The sequence below is a fragment of the Eublepharis macularius genome, chromosome 9, assembly GCF_028583425.1.
Source record: "Eublepharis macularius isolate TG4126 chromosome 9, MPM_Emac_v1.0, whole genome shotgun sequence".
Classification (NCBI taxonomy): Eukaryota; Metazoa; Chordata; class Lepidosauria; order Squamata; family Eublepharidae; genus Eublepharis; species Eublepharis macularius.
Genome location: NC_072798.1, coordinates 28,933,607 through 28,958,122, shown reverse-complemented (window position 1 = coordinate 28,958,122; position 24,516 = coordinate 28,933,607). Strand labels below are relative to the sequence as shown.

The following is a 24,516-nucleotide window of genomic DNA, read 5'->3' as shown; positions in this document are numbered from 1 at the left end:
TAAACCTCCAAACATCAGGGTTTGGCCCTCTATGGGCCAAGCTACAAGTGACAAATGCCACTTGAATGGCAAGTGGATCGAGTGGAGAGCAAGAGGAGGGCAAGTGAACAGGGAGAAATACACTTGCCGTTCAAGTGTCATTCGTCACTTGTAGTTTGGCTCTATGTCCTGTTTGTTGGCTCTGCATGGCAACTTATTGGTCACTGTGTATACAGGATGCTGGACTAGATTGACTGCTGGCCTGATCAAAAGGAAAGCAAGGGGCTCCCCTTCCCACTCAAGGTACAAACAGAACAAACAGGGAAGGTAGCAACGCAGGGGCTACCTGGCACATTGCAAAGCCCACATCTCTTCCACACGGACTTTTGACAGATATTTCCTGGCAGTTCCTCACTGGGAATTTAATCCCCAGATGCCTGGTGGCCCAAATTGACATGACTATAGGTACTGAACTCAGAGCCAAGCTACAAGTGACGCCTGGCACAGGTTGGACACTTGTCAGCTTCCCTCAAGTTTTGATGAGAAATTTAGGCATCCTGGTCTTGCAGCTGTAATGGAGAGCCAAGCTGTAAAACCAGGACGCCTACATTTCCCATCAAAACTTGAGGGAAGCTGACAAGTGTCCAACCTGTGTCAGGCGTCACTTGTAGCTTGGCTCTCAATGTCAGCATCTTCTCTTGCTCCTACTTCTGCCCATCAATATTATAAATATATAGAAGTTAGAGTGTTGGACTATGATTTGGAAGAGTCAGGTTCGACTCCCTGCTCCATCAGGGAAGCTTACTGAGGGACCTTGGGCCAGTCACACACTCTCAGACTAACCTACTTCACAGGGTTGCTGTGAGGATAAAATGAAGGAAAGAGAAAGTTTCTCTTCTCCTTCATTTTATCCTCACAGCAACCCTGTGAAGTAGGTTAGTCTGAGAGTGTGTGACTGGCCCAAGGTCCCTCAGTAAGCCACTCTGGGTCCCCACTGGGGAGAAAGGCAGGTTTAAATGAAGCAAATAAGCAAACAAACAAACTTATTAGCCTGTCCATTATCAGAAGCTTATCAGAAGCCAACTGATCCCATTATCAGAAGCTACTGATTGCATCTATTCCCCCTCCCGTCTCCTCCTATATATCTGACCAGTTTCTTCTTACCCTCCACGCATCTGACGAAGAGAACTGTGATTCTCGAAAGCTTATGCTACAGTAAAGTTGGTTAGTCTTAAAAGTGCTACTGGACTCTTCGATTTTGCTACTACAGACTAACACGGCTAACTCTTCTGGATCTTACTAGCCTGTGACATCATTTTGGGATTACCCCTGCAACATTCAGTATTCTCTTCTGACATCTATATGTCTTGTGGGACTCATTGCAATACGGTTTCCTTTCTGTACCGCAAAGAGAATGCCAGGAGTCCCTAATGCCTGGACTCCCTCCACACAGCGCATGTCCTCTGATAAAGCTTTTGTGATGAAAGGACTGTAAGGCATGAACTTATGTTAGAAGGGCCCTATAGCTGAGGACCTCTTTACTCCTTAGCTGAATCACACTATAAAACTATTTGAATGCTCCAGCCTGAAAAAAAATCCCTGCTCATATAAAAATGGCATGTCACAGAGAAGGGTAGATAAGTCTTTTCTCTGAGACACTAGTTTTGTAGGAGAAGAAGTTTTTAGTTGAAGGGATATTTAAACCTACTACACGTACACGCACACACCATTTGGAGCCCAAATGCACAACCTGGTTCTCAGTGTGAATTACCTACTGCAAAGTCTCTGCTCTGTCTTAATCCTAGAAGTAAGATTTACAGTGCAATCCTAAACAAAGTTAAACCCTTCTACGCCCATTGACTTCAACTGAGACAGAATGGTATAACTCTGTTAAGGTTTGCACTGTTCTATACTGTGGTTTCCTGATATTAGAGAAGGAATTCAAGCTTTACTGAGTTCCCTCTCATGATTTAAAAAGGAAGAAGAAAGAGCCTTAAATCTCCAGGCTGTCATTCTATCACTTCAGCTCTAAATGTTTGGGATTTTTTAAAAGGAGAAATAAAAAAGCCAACATTCATTTCACTTAAAAATGACGGGTCCTCTGCTGTGCTGGGTAGCTTTCTACTATACGAAAATCTCTGAATGTAGAGGAGAAAGGCATAACCCCTCCCCCACTTCTAAAACACACATATGTTTATGTGGCTAATTAACAACTTCTGGAAACCAATTTGCTAAATGGAGAAAGGGTGGATTTTTCAAAGCCACCGGATTGCCAATGAAGAAGAGGTTGGGTTTTTTTTCCTGGCAACCATTCTAACAAATGTGTGTGTGTGCATGATGCTTTGTGAAGATCCGTCCCTAACCCAAGTCCTAGCAGGAGCAGATTCAGTGGACTTTAATTACATTACCCCTACAGAAAATGGAGTTAGGGAAGCACAAAGTAGGCTAAGAAAGAAAGAACAAAAACATTTTATGAATTCACAGCAATTGCATATACTCCAACTTTCGCCATGTACTAAGGGGCATCCCTGCTTTCCTGTATCTGTCCCTCATAATTCATTTTCTCTGTTTTTGCCTTTAGAGGATGTTTTTTGTGTAAGGTTGTTAGAGTTGTCAGTTTTCAGTGTTCAGCTTCTGCCACAGGATCTCTAGAAATTAAATCTTGGAGAGTTTAACCAGATGTGACATTTTACACATGTACCTTTTACAGGTCATATCTGCCTGGTTAGACCTGGTGCTGCCATGGAACACACCATCAAGTAGGAGGCCAAGAAGGTGAAGTGCTGCTGCTTCTGCCTTCACTGAGGGCCAAGCTACAAGTGATGAATGACACTTGAACGGCAAGTGGATCGAGTGGAGGGCAAGTGAACAGGGAGGAATAACTTGCTGTTCAAGTGTCGTTCGTCACTTGTAGCTTGGCCCTGAGTGTGGTGCCTTGGCCACACACATCCCCTCACAACCACTGTGCTATGAGGCAGCCTTAAAGTATAAATAGCCCACATGCCCGCCTCCCTTCCCCTTGCCTGTCTCGTCTTTCGTGGTCTCACGCTGGCCCAGTGAGACAGGCAGGGTTTGGGCTGGTCACCAGAGGTGGGGTGGGGAGATGGTTATGGTAGTGGCAGGGGAGGATGTGCTCAGTAAAGGAACACCAGCAGGAGCAACTCATTTCCTTCTTGGCTACTAACTGGCCACATGTTCCACAATGACTTAACCAGTAAATGTACACATGGAAAATATCATGTCAGGTTAAGCCCTGGGGAACTGGATGGACACGTCTCTTGTGCACATGCATGTAAATGCATGCACATGAACTCTTTGGCATGACGCAGAGCCCAGTCTGCTTTTTGCAAATCTGGGCCATTATTTTCCTGAGTGAGATGTTCAGCTCAGGCTTGGATCACATAGGAGGCCTAAAAAGAATCTTCATGTGATGAGAAGTCTCTGGCTGGGTGTAACAAATATTCATTTTGACAGGTACTACAGGCAACCAGAGACCCCCACGAAGACTCCTACCATTTCAGGACTCTAGGCCAAACATGGCAAGTGAATGTCAGACTCGTCCAACTTTTTTGTTTGTATGGAAGGCATGCAATTTTGAGCAGAAAATGTGTGTGTGTGTGTGGGGGGGGGGTCCCTTCTCCTCTCTCTTAACTCCTCCACTGCTAAAACCTGCAACTTCTTGGAGCTGTTTTTCACTGTCAAAAACGGTTACATGCTTCTGCCATATAATGTCTACCTTGACTCTCTGTAAAATGCATATGGAAATCCAAATACCTTTTTTGCCAAACTGAGAAACCAATTTTCACATTTATAGAATTGGGTGCTAGGAAACTACATTGCCTTTGACTGGAGAGAATTGGCTTTTCTCTCTCTCTCAGCTCTACCCTCTGCCGCACATACAGTCTTTCTATTAAACGGATGTTTAAATATTTAACAATTTGAAATATTCAAGAAAGACAAAATTGTTATTACAATTTGTTAAATGTCTTGGGACTATCTGCAGTGATGACAAAATGTTCTGTTTCTGCACCTGCCATCAGACATTCACGATTTAAAATAATGCTAATAACATCTGTCATTTTATTCACAAAGCTTTTCTTACCCACAGGACCTCCCTGCAGAGATACTTAGGAGCATAAATAACCTGACATGCTGGAGGTAGTCAGAGGTTCCGCAGATCAACATGTTAAGAACTGAGCCTGCAAATCTAAGATTACTTGGGGCCAAACTAGGCAAGATGCTGAAAGATTTATGGATAGATGTACCTAGCATTTTTAAAAGATAAATTGCATCCTTGGTCCCCCCAGTTTGGAATGGGTCCGTGCACAGAGAGAGATAACCATTCCCCTCTGGTGTGCTCTTTCACCAAATGAAAACACCCACCCTGGGCGGTTATTAGCTCTGGAAGAGAAAAAAGACAGGAAAAGAGAGGATGCATGTCTTTTCCCTTTCAAAACTAATATCACCTGAATAGTTTTGATCAGTGAAATCATGTGGTGGGGAGTTAAATCACTTCTGCTGCCAGACCGTGGCTCCAGTCCTAGGCCCTTTTCGCACTTACGGTTTAAACCGCCATTTATGAGCATTCGCCCCGATCACAGTGGCTTCGGCATTGCACCTGTTCATTTCACACTGTCCACTGCAATTTCAATTTGGTGTATGTGCTTCATTTCAAAACCTCGGTGCAATTTTGGGCTTTTGGGGCCTTGCAATTCACGTCACACTTTTTTTAAAAAAATTCAGCATGCGTAGTAACGTTGGAATGTTGGAACCCTTCCCCCCTTTCTTGCTGATTGGGCTGTCCCCTGCCCACTGGAGAGGCAATTGGTGGCAGAGTTCTGAGGGAAAACATGTACCACTCTCATTTTTTTAAATCAAGCCAGGAAAGGGTTAAAATGCTGCCGATTAATGTCCTCCCAGGAAACAGAGGCTTGTTTCCAAAGGGCTGTGCAAAATGCTTGGGTTTTTTCCCCCTCTTTGGCAAAGTCTGAAACATGCCTGGGAGGGAGGGAAAAGCAGCCATTTAATCCTTTCCTGGCTTTTAAAGCCAGGAAGAAAGTGCAGGAACATTACAACGTTGCAACCCATTCTTGTCTTAAAAAAAAAAAGAATGTGTGTGCATACCCTAAGGGAGGAAGGAGAAAGCAGCTATTTAACACTTTCCTTGATTTTAAAGCCAGGAAGAAAGTGCAGGAACATTACAACGTTGCAACCCATTCTTGTCTTTAAAAAAAAAAAAAGAATGTGTGTGCATACCCTAAGGGAGGAAGGAGAAAGCAGCTATTTAACACTTTCCTTGATTTTAAAGCTAGCAGGGAATTAGCAGCAAGCTTAGGAATCATTCCTGGCTTTTGAAAAAAAATAAAACAGCATGCATACCGGGAGGAAGGAAACCAACGAAGAAGCAGCCTTATGACCCTCAGCTCGCTTTACTAAAAAAAATGGTGGACAAGGAGTTCAGAGAGCTGAGGAGGGTGGGAGTGGTTAATTCTGCACAAACCAATCAGCTCCCAGGGAAAAGGAGAGGGGGGGAGAGAAGCAAAAAGGGGGCAAAAGTGTTCACATTAGCAAAATGCGGGCCAGCTGCCAGTCGGCAGCGAACTTAAAAAAACATCGGGGTATGTCCGCAGGGGGAAAAATCGGGGATACAGCAGACAAAAGCGGGACTGCATCCCACGACTGCTTTTAAGTGTGAAAACCTTGCAAACATGGGATGTGGAACAGGTAGAAACGCGCTCTAAAAACCGAGTGCGAAATGTACCTTAATCAGAGTCCTCACAGCTGTGGGTTACCTTTTACAAATACTGATCAGATCTCAACGTCACAGTCAATTTTGCCTTCAGGCCCTGTCTACACCTGCAGCAGCAGCAGCAGCAGCACAACAACAACACTTATATGCCACTCTTCTGAGGTAGTAGAATGGATTGTTCTACTCCAGACTGCAGGGGAAGGATGTCAATGTGAATGTTCCCCTTTGTACAAACAAAACAACCCCCTGCAAATAAAGAAGTAGCACAGGACTTAAAGGTGGGGTTATAAACAATTGGGAAGGAGATACAGCTTGGTAGAAGAGCACCTCCTTTTCCCGCAGAAGCCCCCAGGATCAGTCTTTTGACATCAGATAGCAGCAGCTCGACTCTAGAACCTATAGAAAATCTGCCGGCTAGAGTAAAGAACCCTTTATGGGCTAGTTTTCCATATACAAGGATTTCTTTTATGGGACAAAATATTCAAAAGTTGTATCTCCTTATCTGTAATAGTGCAGTTCTTTCTACCATTTCTTAAAAGACTGCCCTTGGCCAGCCAATGACAATCCTATACACATATTTCATAAGAATGAGCATATCTACACTGTCTCTAATGGTGTGCAGTTTGCACATGTCCAGTGGTACTTTGGAAAGATCCAGAGAAGTAGGTTACTATTTATTTATTTAATCTGCATGCTGTCTTTCTTTCCAAGCGGCCTTCAAGGTGCTTCACAACTCTAAATACAATACAATACAATACAATACAATACAATACAATACAATACAATACAGTACAATACAATATATAAAAGGCAAGCCGTATTGGTGACGACTCACTTTTTATTCCCATGCAGGCACAGTCGCAGGCCCCTCCGCAGGGATAAAAAGTGAATCATTGGCAACATGGCTTGCCTTGGAGGCTCCAAAGAGTCTGCTGTGGCGGTGGGAAGACCTGGCACAGTGGTGCGGCCCTAGAAGCCCCAAGGAGGCTGCGGCGGTGGCAGGAAGGCACAGCATGGTGGTGTGGCTGCTGTGGGGCCTTGGGAGGTGGGATATAAATATCTTAATAAAATAAATAAGTAGGCAGATTATGTGATCTGTGAAATGTATGTGCATTTCATCTCTTGTATATAGTCAAGACAATCTTCGGAAACTAGAATTATCAAAATAAGAAAAAGAGGACAGTTGAAAAGACAAAAAAGATCTGTGATTGATTCAGCCTCTGCTGTTGATCTAAAACTTCCAACTATGGCAGACATTCCCCTGTGTTGTTTCCTGGGTAGAAATTGCACCCTCCCATGTGGCTACAAGCCAAGCTAGGGAAAAAAGACATACAACACACCTTTTTTTTTCCTGGCAGAGCTAATAATTGTCCAGGGTATGTGTACTGATTTCTGTTTGGGAAACAGCAAAGGAGATAAGGCTTAACCCCATTTTGTCCTAGTACTTTGGTCCAGATTAAAACTCCTTTCTCTTCCCCTGGCTGCCTTTAAGTGACATTAAACATATCAGGATGTCCATTCTTTCCCTTTCCTTTTATTCCCTTAGAACCTAATTGATTAACAAATCTTTTCTTTTTCATCCTTTTTTAGACACATGGGATAGAAGGACTGAGACAAATTTTGCTATCCCCAAAGTAGTCTTAGGACCATTATCTCTAAGCAAATAAAATAGTGTTTCAGAGGTGTAGGGGGAGTGAGTGATCAGTAACAAGTGGCTTAAGATACTAGTTTCTGATATTCTCTTACAAACAGCATTCAAACAGGGCATGTAAGGAATCAGGATGTATCAATCCTATTGAGACCGCAAGGGCAGGTTCTGTCAGAATAAGGTGTATTCAAAAAAGGACTTTGTGATATAAGTTACTTGTTTATTATTGTACTTTTAATATGATAGAATCTAATGTATCTGTTATATTCTGTTTGGCAGAAATAACATTTTCTCAGGTGGACTAGTGTTCGGCACAAAAACAAATTATGAATGAACAGGTATTGTTTGTGGATCATGACAGGGTAATTACCACCCAAAGGCAAATGCGTCACCTGAAGACAACTTGGATCAAAATAGGCAGAGGCCCCATCGTCTGCTGTTGAAATGCAGCCAACTCTCAGTACATGGTGAGACACAGTAAGCATAGAAGAGTGTGGAAAATACTATATACTTAAAAGTGATACGTAAGAGAGAGGCAACATGTAATTAGAATTCAGTTAAAATGGCAGGATTAAGGGGGAAAGTACAAATCATGAAGTAAGTAATGTTTAGCACCTGTGGGAGAAAAGAAAACCTATGCTTATTTGGGCCACCTTAGGCATTTTTAGTTTAGACATAGTGCAATCCAAAACATAGTTAAACCGCTCTAAGTCCATTGACTTCAGACTGGACAGACTGTGGGAACTCTGCATAGGGTTTTGCCAATAGTGTGTTCCTCCCGCTACTCCGGAACTCGGAACTTCAGAGTCTGGCAGCCTCTACTCTAGGACAAATGGATATCCCTGACCTTTTGATCCTGCCGCTAGACTAGTCACTGCCCTGAATTGCTCCTTCCTTTCATTTCTCCCAACGAGCTTTAGCACCAGAGCCCAAGAAACTGTGGTGATTCACTTACTCATACCCTACATTTGTGCAACAGCTTCATGGCTGTGTGATTCAAACCCCGCTAAATTGCAGAAGCGTGTTTGCAGAGGCTTAGACAAAAAGCAGGCAGACAACAATTCTATATGACGCTCCCTATCATGGGGGGAAAAGGCAATTTGCTTCCTTATAATAGGACCCAATAATCTGCTGGCCACGTTGGGTTGCTACTCTGCCTAATTTTAAGGCTAATCATCTGTGTAAGACAGTGGTGTATTGGGAATACAAGGCCCTGCACATCTAAAAATCCAGTGGGAAGATCTGGTTATTAGTGACTTGGCTATTAGGCACTTTATTTCACCCTCCAAGATTCTCCTTTTAAGTCCCATCCTTAAACTTGTAAACTCGTATTTTAAAGTGCACATAAACTGCATGCCACTGTGACACAGTGGCATCAGATTACATTTCCAAATTCTGCTTTGTTTAATTGCATTTTGTTTCTAAATTGCATTTCTTTTTTTGCCTGAGCTTCTAAAGTGAAGAAAAAGGGTAGCAGGCCCTCCTCCCTGACTCACTAATGTAGCACCCTGTGGGCTGCCCAGGATACAGGTAGAACTAATCTGAAATGATGCCTGGTAACTGCAACATGTAATTTCAGACTCAAGGCACCAATTTCCCAGTCAGATTGTAGTGACACTGTGCTACCGTAACAGGCTTTCTGCACAATTATCATCACACTTAATAAGATATTCATTTCAGGGAGACGGGATGGGAGTGCCATAAAATTGCTCCTTTCCCCCATTTTAAAGAAGGGGCTCCCTCCTGAAGTCAAGGAAAACACTTTTTTAAAAAAAGGAAAAGAAAATGATGAGATCTATGAAAATTTGACAAGAAGATAAAAGGGCGTTCTATACCACCTTGCACTTTGCAGATGAAAGAAAACGTTAATTTTAGAGAGCAATGAAACCTGTGAGGGCAACTTGATGATGGGGTAAGCGTGAGGGGGGGGGGGGGCTCGTGCCGATCTAAAAGCTTTAGATCTGATGGGATTTACATTCAACCCCTGACTTTACCCTTTATAACAGCTTAGAAGAATTACCCCTCAGTACTTTCTTTCTATTTCTAAGGGTAGAAATTTGGGCCTTCTAGAGCCCCGCTGTGAAAGTCAGTGAAATTAATATTAGTTAATCATCTGGTTAACAGTTTGATTAATTTGTGCTACAATTACCCCTTGAAAACACAACAACAGATTAAATACGTTGAACATCTCTTGATGCTGGGCAAAGTTATCTTACAACCTTTATCTCTGCCTACTGGGGACTTTATTCACAGCTTACGGTCCTAGAGCCGGAAGGCTGAGTGAAAAACAGACAGGAGGTGAAAGAAAAGCCACAGGAAAGAAAGCTCAAATGGCCGGCAGTTGGAGGCTCAGGTGTCCTTTGTAATATGCAGGGCTTTTTTTCAGCTGGAATGCAGTGGAACAGAGTTCCGGAACCTCTTGAAAATGGTCACATGGCTGGTGGCCCCACCCCCTGATCTCCAGACAGAGGAGAGTTTAGATTGCCCTCCGCGCCATGGCTCAGAGGGCAATCTAAACTCCCCTCTGTCTGGGGATCAGGGGGCGGGGCCACCAGCCATGTGATCATTTTCTCTGAGGGCAACCCACTGAGTTCCACCACCTCTTTTCCCAGAAAAAAAAAGCCCTGGTAATATGTATTGACTTTTATCAGTTTCAGCTATGGCTGCTCCTTGAAAAGTATGATATGACCATGGTTATCCATGCTATGATCCCATCCTGCTTAGATTACTGTAATGTAATCTAATTAACAACTGTTATACATGGGTGTGCCTTTGAAAACTGTCTGCAAACTTTGGCTGATCCAAAATGCAGCTTCTCAAAACCTTTGCAGTCTACAGCCCATATCATCAGATGCAAAGAGGAAGACCCAAAATGAGATGGCTTGACTCAGTAAAGGAAGCCACACCCTCCAGCTTGCAAGATATTGGGAAATCTGTTAATGATACGCTGTTTAGGAGGTCTTTCATTCATAGGATCACCGTAAGTCAGAAGCAACTTGACAACACATAACACACAAGGGCACTCTATTCGGAACCAAGGAACTCTGATTAACAGACTTTGAGTGATTCCGCACACATTGGATAATGCACTTCCAATCCTCTTTATAGATCATTTGGAACGGATTTTTTTGTGTGCGGAACAAATAATCCACCTCAAACGATTGATAAAGTGCATTGAAAGTGCATTATCCAATGTTTGCAGAATCAGCCATTGTAGAGATTCTTCTCAGTCAATGCAGCTGCGTTTTCACACCCAACTGTAATAAACAAAAATGTGGAAACTAAGTTGCTTTATCCAAGTCCAATTATTCCCATGAACAATTGTCTAATTATTCTGTCTCTACAAGATTGTTTTTTTTTTAAGAGCCCCTTTTCCCCCTTTTTAGGCAGCTACTGTCTGCCAAAGAAGCAAGCTTGACTGTTGTTAATTAGGGAAAGGAGTGGGACAAACAACAACAAAATGAATTGGCAAAATGCATGTTATATTCTTTCACATCAAGGAGAGAACGAAATTCATGTTTTATTCAGAACTGATCCTTCCTTAAAAAAATAAAAATAAATAAGGACTCTCCATGGAATACGGCATTGTGCTAAAATATTTTACCTTTCCACATTTCTTTGGAATAGCCACAAGATTAAAACCCCACTGAGTCAGACTAACACCTTGAGATTAATTATCCAGTTATCTACTTAAATCAGGCTACTGAACTATATCTACTGCTTGCATAACCCCTCTATCATATTTCACCTTCATAATGCATACAAAATGAATTACTAATACGGAAGAATCTGAGAAATTTCACTTATAGACTGCATTGGGCTTCTTTGTTTGACCTGCAATAGAGGGGTTTCTACTACCCAGAAGCATTGGGCCAAATCAAAGGATAAGGCCAAACCACCAGACCAAGAGGCAAGCCGGAGTCAGTTCCCAAAGGGGAGTACAGAGGAGTAAATTAGGTATGGAGATGAGCAGAAAACACGACTGGTCTAGAGGCTAGGAAAAGATTTTCAAAGTTTTAAAGAAAATGGAAAAATAAAAGCCATGGAACGTCTTTTGTTAGGGCCAACCAAAATAACACAAAACTTTGTGCAGGATTTCTCCAGAACTCTACATCTGGCTGAATGTTAAAAGTGGAGGGGGATTTCTCAGACCATGCTCTTAAGGCCTTATCTTGGAAGCATTCAGTGTAAAGTGCTCTTTTCTTAAAGGCTTGCTGTGGCTCAAGGTTAATCCAGTTGCTAGAAACTCTGCTGCTTCAGAGCAGAACTACACGAGATGAGTTACTAGAATTCTACACGTGTCTGCTTACCTCAAGGTTTGATGGGAAGTTTAGGAAGTGTAGGCATCCTTGCAGCTTTAAGTTTAACATTTACAGAGCAGCAGGGAGGGGAGTGTAGGCATCGGGCTCTTGCTGAGCGCCCCCCTTCCCCTCCGCTGGGTATGTGGGGGGGGGGGTTCGGGGCCCCTCTCTTGCCCCCCTTCCCCACACAGCAGATAGGGTGCCTGGGCGCTGCTAGCTGCTAGCGCGGCTTTGGGCAGGGGCCGGGCGAAGAGGTCAGCAGACAGGGTGCCCGGAGCATTGCTGCATCTCACCCCCCCTCCCCCGCCCAGCCCCTGCAGAGCGCTGCCTGGCTATGCAGCTCCAAGCTGTGCGGTGTGGCTTCGGGCGGGTGCCGGGTGAGTGGAGGGAAAGACATTGACACTATGGTCTGACACCGCGCTGGCCCAGGCGCACATGCTGCATCGCTGCATCTCCCCACCCCTGCTTGCCCAGCCCCTGCAGTGCGCTGCCAGACTATGCAGCTCTGAGCTACGTGGTGCAGCTTACAGCTTGGAGCCGGGTGAGGGGGGGGATGGGAGATGCAGCAATGCTCTGGCCGCCCTGTCTGCTGACCTCTTCTCCCAGCCCCCGCCCGAAGCCGTGCTAGCAGCTAGCAGTGGCCAGGCACCCTATCTGCTGTGTGGGGAAGGGGGGCAGGAGAGGGGCCCCAAAACTCCCCCACATACCCAGCGGAGGGGAAGGGGCGTGCCCGGCAATAGCCCAACGCCTGCACTCCCCTCTCTGCCACTCTGTCAATGTTAAAGCTGCAAGGATGCCTACACTTTTTACACTTCCCATCAAACCCTGAGGTAAGCAGACACGTGTAGATCTCTAGGAACTCGTCTGCTCTAGTAACTAGTCTGCTGTAGTTCTGCTCTCAGTCTACACATTAGTCCTTAATATTGTTTTTTATTTTTGTTTTAACTAGTAAAGAGGGTTAATGGATTTTTTTCTACCATTCTGTATTTGTTTTCAGTGGAAGCCAGACCCACTGTTGATAGAGTAGCCCACTCCAGGTTGTGAAATGTTTGGGGAGGGGAGCCCCCTCAACAGGATATAATGACATACAGTCCACCCTCCAAAGCAGCCATTTTTTTCATGAATCATCCTAAACATCTAACATGAAGATACAGAGATTTTGTAGGATTGCAGCCAGTGAACTACTAACATTATGATATTTTGTGAAACTCTGCCCTTTTACATGATACACAGCAAAAACAGGGGTGGGGGTGGGGATTGGATGTAAGGAGTACTTATTGTGGGAAGGTGCAAAATACATGAAGTAGGAATTCTTCCTGAAAAAAATGAGTGTTAAAACAGCATGTAATCTAACTGAATGTTAAAAAAAGAGAGAACAAAACAGTGTTGTAGGCCTTGTTTTGTAAGCATAATGGGGTCTGTGCTATGTAGGCCAAAACTGAAGAAATTTCTAGAGCTCGGAGTGTGATATGAGCCACTCCTTCCCATCCACTCGACTAGTGTTGTTCGTTGCTCCCAAGTCAAGAATAATGCACATATACAGAAACTGACACCTGACACTACTGCAATGCCTACAACACATATTTGTGGGGAAATAAATCCATTCTGCAGATGCATGGATCCCACTGTGGGACCGCACAGAGGCCATGGAGGAGGCCATAAACTTTGAAAATAAATACAGGATGAACAGGATTTCACTAGAGGGGATACTTGAAAGTTAAGCTAGCCTCTTTCATTTACTACTGTTTAAATAAATTCCTTGTGCTTTCTCTCCAGCAAGCATTAACCAGGCGTGGTAGTACAAAGTGCCTCTTTTAATGACTCTGCTAGATGAGATCTCTGTCCAAATGTTCTTTCTTTCAACTAGATATATTTCCAGTAGATGACGACTACAAAGTGATTTCACACATGCCAAATGCGAGTCAGTCGAATCAAGGGGAAACATGTCTCCTATCATACTTATCATATTGTATGTTGAGGAAGGAGAAAATTATCATTTGCCAGTGCCATCACTATACCATAAGAGAGAAAACCCTAACATATGAAATGTTGTTCTGGGCTTCTCTTATAATTCTTGGTTAATTTCTTCTCTTTGTACTTTGAATATGGAACATGGGATGGAAGAGATAAAAATTCTGCTCTTATATGTCTTTTGACTTCCTTATGTATGTTTCACTACAGTCAGATTAAGCGATGCACCAGTAATAAGTTCCACAGTCTCTGTACGTATCACTTCATAATCATAAAACATGGAGAGGAAGACCAAGATGCCATAAGTAAACTGGGTTGGAGCTACTGTGTTCTGAATTGTGATATACTAGAACAAGTTGGAATCATGACATGGACTTCTAAGTAGAACCCACAAATGGTTTCCCTCCTCTTAACCATATACACAGAAATCCCAAACACTGAACCACAATTGTCTCCTATATCAAATCCAGCATTTTAGATGGAACAGGCAGGATGAATGTTTCCTGATGCTTAGTCTTATTGAATTAATAAATTGTTATGACCTGAAAAAATATAAACACACAGATAACATCAGCCAGGGAGAGTGGGATGCGGATGCAGAAGGGCATTAGAAACAAGCTCAAATCACTACCAATGCTACTTTACATAACCATCAAATGCAAATGTGTTTCTATTCCTTCCGGCATCTGGTCATTCAGCTTTTGCTTTGCACAATTATTGACAAATAAATGGGCTGGTTGATTTCCATTAATGCTGCCCTAATTTATGTATGCAACTTGAGGGAAAATTCCATTCTGACCTAACACTAATAACAACTCCGATCCTTTTTTTAAAGCTATAACAACAAGCTACAAATAGAAATCTAATTCCATCACCAATTGTTTCTTGGGATTAAGTATTTCTTAATAAATCAGACAAGCATTCTCAACTAGTCAGCAGCATCCAGACTTTTTTTAAGTAGCATGTGTTCAGGACAGAGTTCAATTTTTAGGTTATAGACTACTCCTTTTGTTCTTTATTTCATAAGATCTTTCACACCTTTGTACACACTCCCACTCTTATGTACATATACACATGAGCACATGAGTATGTGTGAGTGAGTGCATGTACACACACACACACAATACAGCCCGGAAAACCCACAACAAATTGGTAGAATTTTTAAATCTCCCCTTCCTATAAAAAAAAATTACTCAGAGGACATGTATTTTGGCTGAAGTCTCCCAATGGCCACAGATATGATCACCAGGAAAAGAGCTACTATAGTTGGTTGTTGTGGGTTTTCCGAGCTGTATTGCCGTGGTCTTGGCATTGTAGTTCCTGACGTTTCGCCAGCAGCTGTGGCTGGCATCTTCAGAGGTGTAGCACCAAAAGACGGAGATCTCTCAGTGTCACAGTGTGGGAAAGGTGTTGGCAGGTCATTTGAATCTACTCAGGAGGGGTGGGGTTGAGCTGAGTCCTCCTGTAAGAGTTTCCCAGGGTGTGGAATGCTAATGGCGGGAGGCTTCACTGTATCCTGAGGAGGTTCTTTTGCATATGGATTGGTGCTTGATGTGCTAATCTTCTCCGCAGGGCTATTGTCGGGTGTAGAGTGTTTTGTTAGCCTGGCATTTTTCAGAACTGGAAACCATGCTCTGTTCATTCTTAAGGTTTCTTCTTTCCTGTTGAAGTTTTGCTTATGCTTGTGAATTTCAATGGCTTCCCTGTGCAGTCTGACTGAAATTCACAAGCATAAGCAAAACTTCAACAGGAAAGAAGAAACCTTAAGAATGAACAGAGCATGGTTTCCAGTTCTGAAAAACGCCAGGCTAACAAAACACTCTACACCCGACAATAGCCCTGCGGAGAAGATTAGCACATCAAGCACCAATCCATATGCAAAAGAACCTCCTCAGGATACAGTGAAGCCTCCCGCCATTAGCATTCCACACCCTGGGAAACTCTTACAGGAGGACTCAGCTCAACCCCACCCCTCCTGAGTAGATACAAATGACCTGCCAACACCTTTTCCACAATGTGACACTGAGAGATCTCTGTCTTTTGGTGCTACACCTCTGAAGATGCCAGCCACAGCTGCTGGCGAAACGTCAGGAACTACAATGCCAAGACCACGGCAATACAGCCCGGAAAACCCACAACAACCATCGTTCTCCGGCCATGAAAGCCTTCGACAATACAGCTACTATAGTATTTCTTGTTCTATCTCTTCCCAACACCTATGAAGATGACATGTCAAAATAAGAGGAAGTGATCTTGACACATAAAACAAGACTGCCTTGCCCGAGATAAATCTAGCTTTTTAGCATCAAAGATTTGATGACTAATAGGCTTGAGAGGATCTTAAATGGAAAATATTCAAACTGAATTGCCTTTTACAGAATGCTTTCAATATTCCAATTTTTATTCCATTTATCACTTTACAGGAAAGGTATGCAAACTTGTTCAGCTAAATTGTTTTAATTAAAATGATTAGATCCATCATGTTATAGTGTATATGTAAAGATGCCTGGGCCTAATTAACCAGCTAGGGTTGCTAACTCTGGTTTGGCATTCCTGGAAATTTTGGGGGTGTAGCTTGGGAAGGGCAGGGTTTGGGAAGGGGAGGGAGTTCAGCAGGGAATAATGCCATAGAGTTTACCCTCCAAAGCAGCCATTTTCTCAATGGGAACTGTTTCTCTGTTGTCTGAAGATCACCTGGATGTTGGCAACCCCGTGACTAATCCATTAACTCATGTATGAGTATCAACACTGTTAGGATTCTTCCACATGACTTTAAAAGTCTTGATGATAATGAACATTTGACAATGGAACATTTATAATCTATTTTCTAAAAGGAAACACAAAGCTCTGACTCTTCCATTCTGAGGGAATGGCTGGTTAAAAAGCATAAAAACTGTACATATCTCCTTCTCAAGGAGAGCATGGTATACTCCCCAAATACTCTACTGCTCAGACTTATTTTAATATTTGACAGAAAATAGAGTTTGAGGGACCATGACAACTATCCTAAGTGCACTTACTTATTTATAAGCCCCAATGAACACAGTGAGAGTTGCTCTGCGAGTAAACGTGCAAACATGCCTTTATATTTTAGCTGCACTTTCTCTTGTTCCATCTCTGTGATAATGAACAAGCTTTTTTTAAAAATTAGAATTTCTGAATTCCTAAACGTCTCTTGTTTCCCAGTTCTAAGAAAAAAGAAGTTTTTGGATAGCACTGGAAGCAGTGGGTATCTAACTATACAAGGTGAAGGGAAGGTGAGACTAGAAATATTTGTCAGTCTAGAAGCATCAGAGAGACTTTACCATTCATCTTGACTAGAGGTGGGCATGTACTGAAAAATGGACCAAAATTTGACACAGACTGGCCCGGTTCGGCATTTGCGAACATGCAGGTCATGGGACGCTCATTTTTCACGGACGCAACAACTTTTGGGCCAGTCCGTCAGTCAGTCCATGAAGCACTGAGCAATCAATTCCCTAGGCAACATAGTGGAGTCGCCGGCAGATCTTCTGCTGCCTTTGGAACACATCAATCTTAGCCCTGAAAACCTTGATAGGCGGCTCTGGCTGCCAACCAGAGAGCTCCCATTATCCTCTATGAGAGCAAGCAGTATATATAATACCCAGTGCTGAGCCGCGTTTTCAGTTTCCAGCCAGCAGTTACCAACTGCTTGCTGTGGGAGTTTTTTGGGGATTTTGCATAAGAATGAGGCTTGGGGCTTGTGCTGCAGTAAGGCTCTGGGAGTAAGCTTTCCCTCAGCGAAGGGCTCATTCTTCTGTTTAATTTTTTAAATTTCAATTCTTATCTGGTTGTGGGGTGGTGGGCTAGCCTAGGGCTCTTCCCCAACCCAGTCTCAGAGCTGCTCTGGGTGCAAGCTTATTGAGCAACTTGAGGGCTCACTCTTCTGTTTCATTTTTTTCCTTTCAATTCTTATTTGCTTGTGGGATGTTGGGCTACAGCAATGCACAGCTTTCTCCCCCTCTTGAAAGTCTTCTAAGGGCCTCTTGCTCCTAGAAACAGCCGCTGCCGCCCCCCACCAGTGCAGCCTCTGTACCTCCTTGCAGAGGTCCAGCTTCCTCCATTGGTGGAGCTCCTCATTATGGAATGCAGTGCTGATGTGCAATGGAGACCTGCCAATGCCTGGCTATCCACATCTGCCTCCTCTCAATTTTGTCTGTCCCCCACAAAATTCTCACTTTCACCCTCCTTTCCACATCTGTCCCCTCAAGATGTCTGCCCCCCCCCCCACCCAAGAGTCCTGTCTTTTAGTTTCCCCATGCCCAGGTCTGCCTCCTCATGATGGTTTTTCTCCCTCCCAGAGTCAGCGCTTCCAGCCTTCCCTCGGCAGCTCATTGGGGATATTTCTATTTCCCCAAGGAAACTCTCCCCCCCCCCACCCGGATTAACCTCCCCTCATGGATCGCCTCTGCTCTTTCCTGTACAGGGATATTCCTGTTTCCCCAAAGAACATCCACTCCTTCCCCCCAAATTTAACCTCTTCATAGATTGTCTTTGTCCTCGCGTCCTTTATAAGAATATTTCTCCTGTCTCCCCAAAAACATCTCCTTGACTGTCCCCTCAAAGTGTACTTCTCTCCCTCCCCGTTCCAGCCCCATTCCAACTCCCAGGAACCGCCATTCCACTCTGGGGGCCGTCATTCCATTCTTAGAGGAAGATTCTTCAACTCAACCCAACCTTTTCATTGCAACTTTTTGGTGCTGCAAGCCTAAGGAGGTCAATCGGCATTTGCAGCTCCTATACGATCTACTGGAAGTTTCCTGGGGTCGGTTGCTTTGGGGTCTGTAACTTGGACCGCCAAAATGCACGCTTGGCCAAATTTGAACGGTGGCTGGAGAACAGCCTGCTGAAGACTCTCTGCAAGTTTGACATCTCTGAGTGCAAAAGGGGCAGCCCTAGGGCTCCCAGAAGTGATGGACCATGCACTGATGAACCGGTCCGTGAACAGGGGCAGGTTCCTGAAAAGTTTGTGGTCCGTGGTTTTTCCCCGCTCCGTGCCCATGTCTAATCTTGACAGAATATACTACTTCCTTATTGCTAAAAAGTCTAGAAGAGGGTATGTTTCTCCCCCTGTTCTAACAGTTTTCATCCTTGAAATGTAAACCCTCTGAGCAACACAGACAATATTTAAATGTAGATCTTCTCAGGAAAGTAGCGACAGACATTTGTTTACCTGGTAAAAGCATACTGTAATGGTTAAGTCACAAAAAATCTTGCTGGCAGCAGAAGCTCAGAAGTATGCTTTATAAAGAAATCAAAGTGGCACAGGTTTTTGACAATACTGACAGCAAAATGATTTCCATTGCCCATGCTTGTTTTTTGGCATATGGGCAAGGTCATGTTGGATGTGCAAAAGCATCTTTTCACCTATGGAATTCTTTTTTCCCGAAGTCTATTTACACCACAGTCAGTCTTGACAAATTGCAGACTTTCTCTGTCAGCATATTTGCTTAGCAAAGCTTCGCCTCTGCAGTTGCCAGCTTTAGAGTGTAAAGTGCCTTGAGAGACTACAAGAAAGGCATCAAATACATGCAAATTGTTCTGGGTAGTTCCTTGACAGCGGTATCGCCTCAACTTTTGCTTCTATTTTCTCTAATGCATGGAAGAAGCAACTTCTACTGCTAAGGGGATACACTGTATAAACAGCTTTAAAATATAAAGTATTTGATTAGATGAATCGATACGCCAAAACAAATACTTCTTTCCATGAGGGTGTGTGGAGAGACTGTGGACTGGGAAGAGTCCTCTTTAAGGCATTGTTTATGTTATACTTTGTATTTTAATGCTTATGGTGTTCAGTCAATGATGGGTCATGCTATCCTTCAACACAGGAACACTGGGTACTTGGTGGTAACTTACAGTTGCCTTGGTGGTGGAGAACGCCCTCAAGTCATAGCTGCCTTATGGCAGAGGTGGTTTTCTATTTCCTGCCTCTGCAACCCTGGTCTTCATCAAATTTCTCCCATCCAATAACTAACCAAGGCTGACCCGGCTTAGCTTCTGAGATCTGACAAGACTAGGATCACCTGGGCTATCCAGGTCAAGGCACAAGTGCCTTACCTTTTAGCAATTTCCTCTTCCTAGGACATTATTTAAAAAGTGTGCAATGCAATGTCAAGAGAGGAGTGAGCAATGGATTTGTGAAACAGTGTGTCTAAAAAAAGAGCTCAAAATGTTAGCCATCTTTGGCTCCTGTTTTTTTTTTTTAAAAAAAAAACTGGAGCAAATTTGCATGCCACTGTGCAATGTATGTATTTTAACACTTGCACTTCTTTTTTGCATATTTAACAGGTGGAAATCACTTTAAATGTTCCACTTGCAATTGTAAGAGGTTGTACGAATGCAGGGTAGTTCAGTGAGTGTCCTTTTCATTAAGAACATGCTCTGGATACTCTCCCTGAGATTCTTCTCAAAGGGAACAGTGCTAATTTCCACATGTTAATTCAATGAAAAGTACACAAAAGTTGTCTACTCCTAGTATACTGATTAAACTCACAGATGTCAGGAAAAACTACTCAGTCTGGGTGATTTTAAACCATCCAGGTAGCAGACCCAGCCAGAGGCCAAACACTTTATAGTAATCAAGGACAGCACACCGAGAGGGCAAATTGAAGACTTGGTGCAGGTTGCTCCACTGAAATGCACATTTTCTCTACTATCTACTTCACCTCCACTACTCTGGATACTTTATCAAACTATATTGGTTTAAGACATTGGAGAAGATGGGAAAACAGTTGTTAAAAATTCTAATTCCTTTTGCTAACTTTTAGAAAGTGCACTTGGAATAGGGGGTCAAAGTTTGCTGATCTGTCCAGATATCTGATCAGAATATGATCTAAATTAGCATTTCTTAATCATTTTTTACCCTGACCAGATTAGCCCAGGCAAGCTTGATCTCATGAGATCTTAGAAGTTAAGCAGGGTTGGCCTTGGTTAGTAACTGGGTGGGAGGTGTCCCAATGAAGACCAGGGTTGCAGAGGCAGAGAATCAGAGGCAGACAGAGCCAGCTTGGTGTAGTGGTTAAGAAAGGCAGGACTCTGATCTGGAGAACTGGGTTTGATTCCACACTCCTCCATGCCAGCTAGGTGACCTTGGGTCAGTCTCTTGGAACTCTCTCAGCCCCACCCACCTCACAGGATGATTACCGTGAGGATAATAATAACACACTTTGTAAACCTGCCCTGAAGGGTTGTTGTTGTTATGTCTATTAATCTCTTGCCCTGAAAACCCCAGCAGGGGTCACCATAAGTTAGCTATGACTTGATGGCACTCTCCACCATCACCAATCTCTTTTCATAGTGTTTCATCTCTCCAAAGTTATAACCTTTGGAAACTACCAAGTATTTTTGAAAGTTAAAACACACTTCTATGGGAACTAACTGAAGTTATTTTAATTGTCCAGTCATTGCTCAAGAATTAAATATTCACTGTTTTATAACACAGCTGGTAACGAAAAACATTTTTGCACAAGAACTCACTGCCTACTTTGGAGTTTGTTGATGTTTTTTCTCACTCATTAACACTGTGACATTACATTTTTGCCCATCCCCTTCGTATGCCATCCATGGAAGTCATACCATATCTTGGCAGAACCAGTGTCCAAATTCTCCGTTTTCCATTTGACCACCCAGAATCAAATAACATTGTTTTGCATATAAAAGCTCTCTCAGCTGCCAATCCTTTACAAGTTTTGCAATCAACTGCCTCTTCCGTGATCCAGTATCTGTTGCCTTGCCTACACATCACTCGTTGGGCTTTTTTTAAAGTGCCATTTATGTTTTGATACCTTGATTATCCTCACTAATTTGCAAGTGCTTAGCATCATTAAGCATTTAAAAATCTGATCACTGCTTCTAATATCATTGCTTCTAATTTTTAATTATTCATGCTGTAACAGAGGCTTTGGAACCAAGCAGTTCATATTTATTACACATAGATCAAAGTTCATGTCACTAGAGGGGATGCGTGTGAAGGAGAAGAAATGTGGGAGAGAAAATAGTAATGGGAATATAGCAAGGGTGGGGGGTGGGAATGGCTATAACTAGACATGTTCACAGTGGCCAGGGAAGGACACAGAAACGGAAGGCCCAGAAGGTTCTGTTAGATTAATGTATTAGATTTTTATCCCAATTTTTCCTCCCAGTACGGCATGGCCCCCTTTCCTTTATTCTCACAACAACCCTGTGAGATTAACATGAATGACTTGCTCAAGGCACAGTGAGGATTTGAACCTGAGAGCCAAACTACACAAGACGAATTACACGAGGCTATACAAGTGTCTAGAATCATGTCTGTTTCTACCAACCCGTCCATTTTACCCCGAGTGAACATGTGTCCTGTAGCCCTAGTTCATGCACGTGTCGGGGAACTGGTGTGACTACGGTTGTGAGTGTCCATGGTCATGATCAGCGAGTTGTCATTGCAGAGCGTTGATTTTGGGCAGCTTCTGCTTCCCTCTCCCCTCTTTTTGCCCTAAGAACTGGCTTACCCTCAAACTGTTTTGCTTTTAATCTGGCATATTTTAAATTCTCCTGTTTTCTAGTTGATGCCGCTGCCTCCCAACTCCTCCTTCCTGCACCCTCCTCCCCCCCTTAACTTCCTCCTCTTCCTCTCCATGTAGTGTCTTTGGTCAGGATAAGGAGGAAGTGGGAAGAAAGATTGTGGCAACAGGATTAATCATCTGAGCAAAAGTTCAGAAACATGCCGGAAAAGGATGGGGTGGGAGGTACTTGTTCTCCAGTTTGGCTCGGCAATACAGAGCAAATTGGGTAAAATTTGGCTATTATTTCCAATGGGAAATGTGATTTGGGGCTTTCCAGGGGTCTGTGGGGCATTTTAGGACCAAATTTTACCAAATTTGCTCGGGACCTACTTCTAGCTGTTCTCTAAGGACTCCCCAAGCTTCATGAAGGTTGAACTTTAGGGGGGGCACTTTATGGGCCCTGAAAGAAGGTGCCCCCAGCCAACTCCAATCTCCATTATTCCCCGTGGGGAAAACTAGGGAAGCTATCTAGGGGGCTGGGGTGGCATTTTGCAAGCAAAATCCTCCAATTTTGCAGGGGACCTACTCTTCACTGTTCTCTAAAGACCCCCCAAGTTTCAGGGAGATTGGACCCTGGGAAAGGCATGATATATGGGTTTCCCTAGTTGCTGTCGTTTTTTCTTCACAATAGGAAAAAATGAGATGGCTGATGGCACCTACTTTGGAGGGCCCTAAAATGGCTCCCCAAGATCCAATCTCCCTGAAATTTGGGGGGTCTTTAGAGAACCGTTAGCAGTAGGTCCCCTGAAAATTTTGTAGATTTATTTTGCAAAATGCCACCCCATCTCCCTGGATAGTCCCTATAGTTTTTCCCATAGGTAATAATGGGGATTAGAAGTGGCAGGGGACAAACAGGTAGGAGAGAGTTGATTCTGGCTGACAGGAAGAAACGCTGCCATGGCTCCCAAAGTGGGGATTGCCCACCTTCCTTTGCATAGATGCCCCCCCTTCCTGGCAGGCCGAGCTGTAAAATCTCAGCAGAGGCGTGGAACCCCCATTTTTACCGCTCCCCCAGGTGGATTTTTTCCCCTGATATGTCCAATTGAGTAAACAAGTCTCCTTCTCAGAAAAGCTGCAGAGGAAGGTTTGAGCATGCATGAAGAGAAGGTGCTTCATGGGATACCATCTCTTGTCTGGAAGGAAGGGGAAGAAAAACATGCCAGTCCGAGCACGGGATCGAGTGCTGTGTGGCCACAGTGTGCGAGTGAACAGGAAAGCAATGGGGAAACACATGTAAGTGCATTCATGTGTCATACACGTGTAATTTGTCTCATGTAGTTTAGCTCTAAGACTCTCAGTTCCTATTTGGATGCTTTAATTATTAAACTACACTGGCTGATTCCTTGGTTGTGACTAATCCTAAACAAAGTCAATTAACAAGTGAGGTCTCTGTTAGATGCAAAATGGTATGCTGTTATTCTTTCAATAACACAATGCCTCCCCCCCACAAAAATCTAGTGACGCTTCAAAGCATAGAATACCAGAGCTCTGCTAATCTAACTACCAGTGGATTCAGAGAAAGTGTGGATGGGAAGATGCAGATTTCTGCACCTCCTGGCCCATCTCTGGTACCTCTCATGCATGTCATTTCTTCACTCACTGCCAGCAGGCTTTTTGCCAGGGCTTTTCTGGTGTGTATCAATAGTAGATATATCTGTAGTAGATAGGGCCTTCACAGTCGTGGCGGTGAACCTTTGAAACTCCCTCGCCAGGACATTCACCAGTCTCCCTCTGCCATTGTCATCCAATGGTGGGTGAAGACATTTTTGTTTCATTTGGAGTATCCCCAATAAACTCTTATTGGCCCTTCTTTCTGGTTGTATGTGTTTGTTTATATGTTGATATGTTTTTACTGTATTTATATAAGTATTTTAAATGTAATTTTAATGTTTTAATTATCTGTTGTTTGCCGCCCCAGGGACTCTATTTTCATTCATTCATTCATTCATTCATTCATTCATTCATTCATTCATTCATTCATTCATTCATTCACTGTGCCCCCAGAGTCAAGGGGAAATGGCAGGTTTGAGTGCAAAGCACTGGGACAACCCACTCAAAGGAGATTTAGTCACTGATCCATTCAGTTGGAAACCTAAGACAGATGGGGAGGATACTGACCACATTGGCCCCTTTTACATTCAAATCCACAGGAAAACAGAATACATTGATGTTGATTTGATAGACAGCTTTGGATGTATATTTGACTTGACTTGAATCCGTGCATCTTATTAGATGCCACGGTAGCCATATCAGTCATCCTTTAAATAAACAGCTTTGGTCACCATTTGTCAAATAATTCTGCCT

General features: G+C 43.4%; 1 protein-coding gene across 2 annotated transcripts in view; it reads right to left on the bottom strand.

Moving 5' to 3' along the window:
• Nucleotides 1–24,516, bottom strand: part of TBXAS1 (thromboxane A synthase 1) — a 294,793-nt gene that overhangs the window by 44,926 nt on the left and 225,351 nt on the right. The gene's annotated exons all lie outside the window — the stretch shown is intronic.